Here is a 6,226-nt window from a genome sequence, read left to right as displayed (position 1 = left end):
GAGTCCTAATAAGCGTCCAAGACCTGAGATTTCCCGACAAAGACCGCTGGACGAAACCGAAACCCCTCTTTGATGAGAATGGTGACGTTAGGGGCGACGTCTTAAGATTAAAAGGCTTTCAGCAGGCTACTAGAAGCATGCTAGAAAGGTTGAGAGCCCTAACCGAAAGGGTTGAAATTGAAAAGCGTGCCGAGGAGCTGCAAAGGGAGTTAGAAAAAAGAGACGCAGAGTACGCAAAGCAAGGTCAACTACTCGCTGATGCTGAGAAGAAGTCCGCCCATCAAGATGAAAGAATGAAAGAAATGAGAAACCAGTTGGATAAAACCCTGCGCGAAAGAGATAAAGCACAAAGGGACTTAGAAGAAGCTCAAAACTCTGGCACCTCAACGGAAGCGCTGCGGGAAACGCTGGAAGAAAGGGAGGAAGAATACATGAAGCAAAACCAGCGGCTCGCCGACGCACATAGAAGGGAGGTCGAATTTAAAAGTCAAGAAATAGCTGAGTTGGTAGACCAAAGAACCAAAATTCGTCGCGAAAGAAACCAAACCCAAAGGGCTCTTAACCTTGCCCTGCAGGAGTTGGACTTAACAAGAGACGACGCTAAGGACCTACAAACTACCATAGCTGGCTCTTTGGTGGAAAGGCGGCGGTTAATGGCTGAAATCAATACTAAGGAGGAACAAATCCGGCAAAGAGATCAGGCCATCGAAGACCTGGAGGGGCAAATAGAGCGGCAGCAAGAAGTAATCAATGACCAGGCGCGCCCCGAAGAAGAAAGGGAGGCAGCCCAAAGGGAAGTAGAGGCCCTCGAGGTACGCCTTGCGGAATTACAGGCGCAAAAGGACAACCTGGAAAAAGAGCTGGGGCTTACCACCAAGGAAAAAATAAAAAGAGCTCTGGTGAAGTATGGTATTCCGCTGGCATTTGCGGTTGCTATTTCGAGCGTAGTAGGAGTTATCCTATCCACGCTTAAGGCTACGGGCGCAGGCGTAAAGAAATTAGGCAATGGGCTGACGGACTTGGGAAAAAAAGATGGCAGCCGGCTTGCCTGGGCTGCTGGGTTCGGTTGTTTCCTTGGCACTTAGGGCCGGCGGTGAACTGTTAAAGTTCGTGGGTAATAACGTTTGGATATTAGTAGTAGCTATCGGGGTGGTACTCCTGAAGAAGATGAAGGGTTAATCTTATCTGGGTACGTTACTGGGGGCTTATCGTCGTCAGGCATCCGGGGTGTTCTCGACTTGGGATAAGTAAAGATAGTATTCGCGCCGCCTTGATAGTGCGGAACTAGCGGCAGGACAGTCATAGTAGAAATGGGCTTATGATTCCAAATAGCATTTGTTGGGGGAATGCTTGCCGTGTTTATCCAAATGCGGCCAAGATTGGCTCCGGAGCTGGTAGCATCACTGGGGCGAATCTGCAGCTTCGCATATTGGCAATTGGCTATCATATGAAAAGTTACCGGCGTTGCGTCTTCTGGGCTCTTCGGATCGGGCTCCATTGAAAAATGAGTGGGGTGCCTATTGTTATCTTTTTTTCTGTAAGGCAGTAATGGATGATCATTCTCATCAACGATTCTAAACCCAACATTACACGAATGCTCCGTCGAAATGCAAATGGTGCACATGATCAATCCCAAGCCCCCAACCTTTACCCACAATTTCGTGTCGTGCCACTTATCATTCACGTACTCCTTTTCCTCTAAATAATGAAGGAACCAATCTTCCTTCACATGTGGATTCATATATACCAGGGAATAAATTCCCCTCTAGAGGCTAAGCACCGTCAAGGTGCTAATGGTCTTGTGATTATAGGCATAGTCTCTTTGATCCGCTATGCTATTTATGCAAGCGCTTCCGCTGTCGTCTACGCGTATTTGCAGCTTTACTTTCCCATGACAATTGGCAACCATGTGAAGAGTCCAAACGCAATGATTTTCAAGGCTACTCATTGGCGGCTCTACGGAGAAATGCGCAGGCTCCCTGTTGTTCGTCTTCACACGCATAGGCTGCAGTACGCCATTCTCATCCAGGAACCTAAAGCCCACGTTGGCGTGACTACTCGCGCCAATGCAAATACTACAAAGGATTAACTTCTTTCCTGAGTAGTTCAAATTCACGGACATGCCCGTGACATCAACCCAAGATGCCTGGTTGTATTTTTTCTCGCCTGTGTAAGTCGTATAAACACAATCTACTCCAGCTACGTAGGGGTTGTTCATCGCCATATATAATAGCTCAGACCAACACCCACGACTGCTAGGCCGGCTTTTAATAAGTTATGGTCATATTCCTCTTCTTTTTTAGGCGCTCGGTATACTTCTTTTGTTGGCTGCACTTTCTTAGGTGGTTGCGTATGGTGCACTTTTTTAGGCTGTTCAACAAAGTGCCTTCTAAGAGTGTCAGAGTTCACGTCGTTCACCCCAAACTTCATATCCTTAGTAGCTCGTTGAAGTTTGTTGTTGTATCCTACTACAGAACCAGTATTTATAGATAAATTACTAGGCATTAACCAACAACCCGGGGCTACTGCATAGTCCAACCTCGCCTTAGAATTTTGTATAGCTAGTTGGTAACGCTGTACGCCCTTGCTAATGTCGCCCTCCAAGATCGAACTTTCGAATAAGATCAAGGCTTCGGCTCGCGTCTCTTCTGCGGCGCCGGTATTCCCCACTATGCTAGATCGGGTGTTTACCTGAGCTCCAAGGATAGAATACACGTAAGCTTCTATGCTGCGGTTCAAACGGGCAAGGCCGGCTTTGGTTAGTCCTTTACCTTCTGGGGGTATGAAATTAAGATATTGCTTTGTTTGCTCGTCGTTGGTAATTTTGATAATCAGTGGATTAGCTCCACCATACTTACCACCCTCGTCTTTGAACAGAGGTCCGTCTCTGACTTCCTTAGTGGTCTTGGCATTTGGTTCAAAGAAGGTGCTACTGTCGTGAGTTTCTTTGTGATACCCAGTGTTCAATCGTAAATTCAACGCGTGGACTTCCTTATCGCTTAGCTCGTGCCCACCAATCCCCCAATAAGCCCAAACGTGTCCCAGCCCATTGTTAGCGCCCGTAGTGCATCGGAAATCCTTCCCTACAACACCAAACTCCTTACAAAGTCTATCATAAGCCGGCACGCTGTATTTGTTATCTCTTGGATAAAACGTGGCATCTCCCGGCAGCGCAATAACACCCATCTCATGCAGTATTCTTCTAACCGTGAAGTGAAAATGAAACATGAATATCGAATTCTTCATCAAGTTCGCACTTACACCACAGCCGCTGGTGGCGCACCAAACCGCAAAGTTTAGTTGCTGCGGCCAATAACGCATGTTAGGACCACTTAACCATTCATGAGATTCTTTTGCAGTGGTATGAACGATGGGTACGTTTTTGAAGATATCCCGCACCTTTAACGGAAAGGAATGCTTGTTAGAGATCCGCATGTTCAACGTTAGGTCCAAGCTTGGATGCTCATCAAATGGAACCGCGGGTATCGGATAAGTACTGGTACCCAGCAATAATTCCTTTGACCAACCGGGCTCAACATGCGTAGGCTTAGGTGTGGGATGCTGCACAGGTGCTGGCGTGGGATGCTGCACAGGTGCTGGCGTGGGATGCTGCAGCTGATTGTCTATTTGCCCCACCAGCGTTGGCTGTAAGTCCGCATTGCTGTACATTCTGGAGCCTTTAAAGTAAATCCCATCAGGTCTCCTTTCGAACTTACTGGGGTCTGCATGTGGAAACATCTTCCTAAATGCTCTCCAATTCCAGTAATCCCGGTTGTCGTGATGTGGCTGCTCCTCAATATCATTCCCAAAAGCGTCGTACATTAGTATATATAATGGATGTTATACCATCAGCACCTCAGTTGTACCCAGATGTTCCCTATACTACACCTAACGAACTAAACGCCGAAAACTTTCGTCTGAATAAAGCGAACTTAATCTTGGCTTACTTGGAAGGGCAGGCAAAACACTACGAAAAAGTCCGAAAAAAGTACGTCAGAGCCCGGAGTACGCTACATAAGATTGCGATAACTTCAGGACCCATTTCTGTTGTGTTAACGGGCTCCGGCGTTGCTACTTCGCTCACTGGACCGGGAATAATCGTTGGAGTTCCTTTGGCCAGCGTTGGGGCAGGCTGTGGTATTATTTCAGCCGTTGCTACGGGCATTATGAAACAGTTGTCAAGCAAAATATCCAAGCATGACACGACAATAGCTCTGTCAAGGGCTAAAGTAAATACTATTACCGACCTTGTCTCAAAGGCTTTGCGTGACAGAAAGATAGACGACGTAGAATTCTCGCTTATTCTGGCCGAAGAAGACAAATACGAGAAACTAAAGACGGACATAAGGAATAAAAAAACAGTCGTAAAAGATCTTTCCGAGGAATCTCGCAAAAAGATCTACCAAGAAGCGAAAGAAGAGCTTCAAAGAAAGCTTGCTCAGTAAACATCTGCTTTGAAAAGAGCGTGACAGGATTCTATTTACATATCGAACGTCAGTCTAGAAAATATGCAAATTAAATATAATAATTTTCACATACATAAGCGTCCAGATGTGTCTGGCGTTCGCTCGTGATCGTGGACTTTGGAGCTGGGGAGGCCTAAAGTCCCGAGTTCGAGCCTCGCTGTAGACGCATTTGGACCGGTTGCTGTGAGTGAAAAAAAAGCCTCCCCCACCCACAGCAACCGTGGGGGGAGGGGTGGAAAGTGCGATTCAACCCCGCGATGGGGGGTTTCGCTATTGGAAAAGTCAGGGGGTGTCTCGGGACGCTGTCCGGAGTTCACCCTCTGGTGGGTCGTAAGAAAGATATATGTGTATGTACTAGAGGGCCTCTGGCGCGGGATGAAATAAGCCCCGTAAGCCCAAAATGCAAAAAACCCCACTGGGGATAGCTTGGTGTTCTGCGCGATGCATTCCCCAGTGGGGTTTCTGGCAAAATAAACGCCAGTTTTGCATTTTTATTTTCTCGGAATCCATCCTAACAGGGGGTGGTTGGGGTCTATTTCGTAAAATATTTCGTAAATTACGTCGGGGTAATAAGGAATATCCTTATCCGACAAAACATCCACTCGGCTCTGCTCATATCAGAAACCTCGGGAATAGACTTACCGGTAATTTCAGACAAAAGATAGGGAATAGCTTTGTAATATTTCCCTAGTTTTAATTTTTCAATGTCTTCCGTAGACTTTGCGGGGTTGTCTCTTCTAAGTGGTCTATGATTTTCTTCTTTACTTCGTTGTTTAAATATACCGGTCGATAACCTTGGATATGACTCATCCAGTCTCGGAAGTATTTTATTCTTTTGTATGGGGTTTTCTTACGACCTCCATTAGCGTAATATTGCTCTCTGGTAGCATTTGGTACGGCATTACGAATATTCTTACCACACTCGTAACACTGTGCTGACGTGTCGTCTTCTATTTGCATTTTCTTACCACAACACCAGAAACCCTTGGGCTTGGGTATGTTAACTTTGGATCTTAGGCAAATTATACAGAAGTCATTGGTGAACTTTTTACATTCGTGCATCGTATATCCAACAAAATATTTTAACCTCCGTTTGCGGTTCGACAACTAGCAGCAGTAAGGACACGGCGCGCGGCTTATTCCCGCTGCCGGCGCCTTCCTTAAACCGCCTGTAAAACCCGTAAATCTTTGACATCGACCGCGAGTCCCCCTTACTGCTGCTTATATAGACCTATTAAATATTAAAAGGTCACCCAAAACTTGCGCTTTTTTTCAACAGTTCCAAATGGCGACATAATTTGCAGAGTCATGGTTATTCAAATCTAAACTATACGTTTTAATTATTTTTAGATATGAATGTTACTTATATTAAACAGTACTGATTACTTCATAGTATTCTCACAAGCGTTTAGTGTGTGCACATCAAAGTTCTTAGTTCTGGTGTAATTTCTGTATAACGAATTACGAAGAAGGTAAGTGAGCTTATGAATTTAGTGAAGGCATTCTTTGTAATAATTTTAATATATCACTTCACGTCTAGATTTTTTAATTGCTATTTGTTAACTTGTAAATGCATATCTTTATAATTTGTAATAAACTTGAAACTTGTTATTGCAAGACGAATTGTCCGTGAAGACTAAAATTGTTGCAAGTTCCACCACAGTTAATAGTATAAAAGTTATTAATTAACTAGTTTATAGTTCATTAACTATGGTGTAACAAAATTTGACTTTGGCGCGCGCGTACCCTCATAGTATCTA

The sequence above is a fragment of the Actinia tenebrosa genome, unplaced genomic scaffold (assembly GCF_029948245.1).
Source record: "Actinia tenebrosa isolate PJP-AT-01 unplaced genomic scaffold, QUT_ActTen_1.0 PGA_scaffold6__47_contigs__length_16458017, whole genome shotgun sequence".
Classification (NCBI taxonomy): Eukaryota; Metazoa; Cnidaria; class Anthozoa; order Actiniaria; family Actiniidae; genus Actinia; species Actinia tenebrosa.
This window is presented reverse-complemented; position numbering follows the sequence as displayed.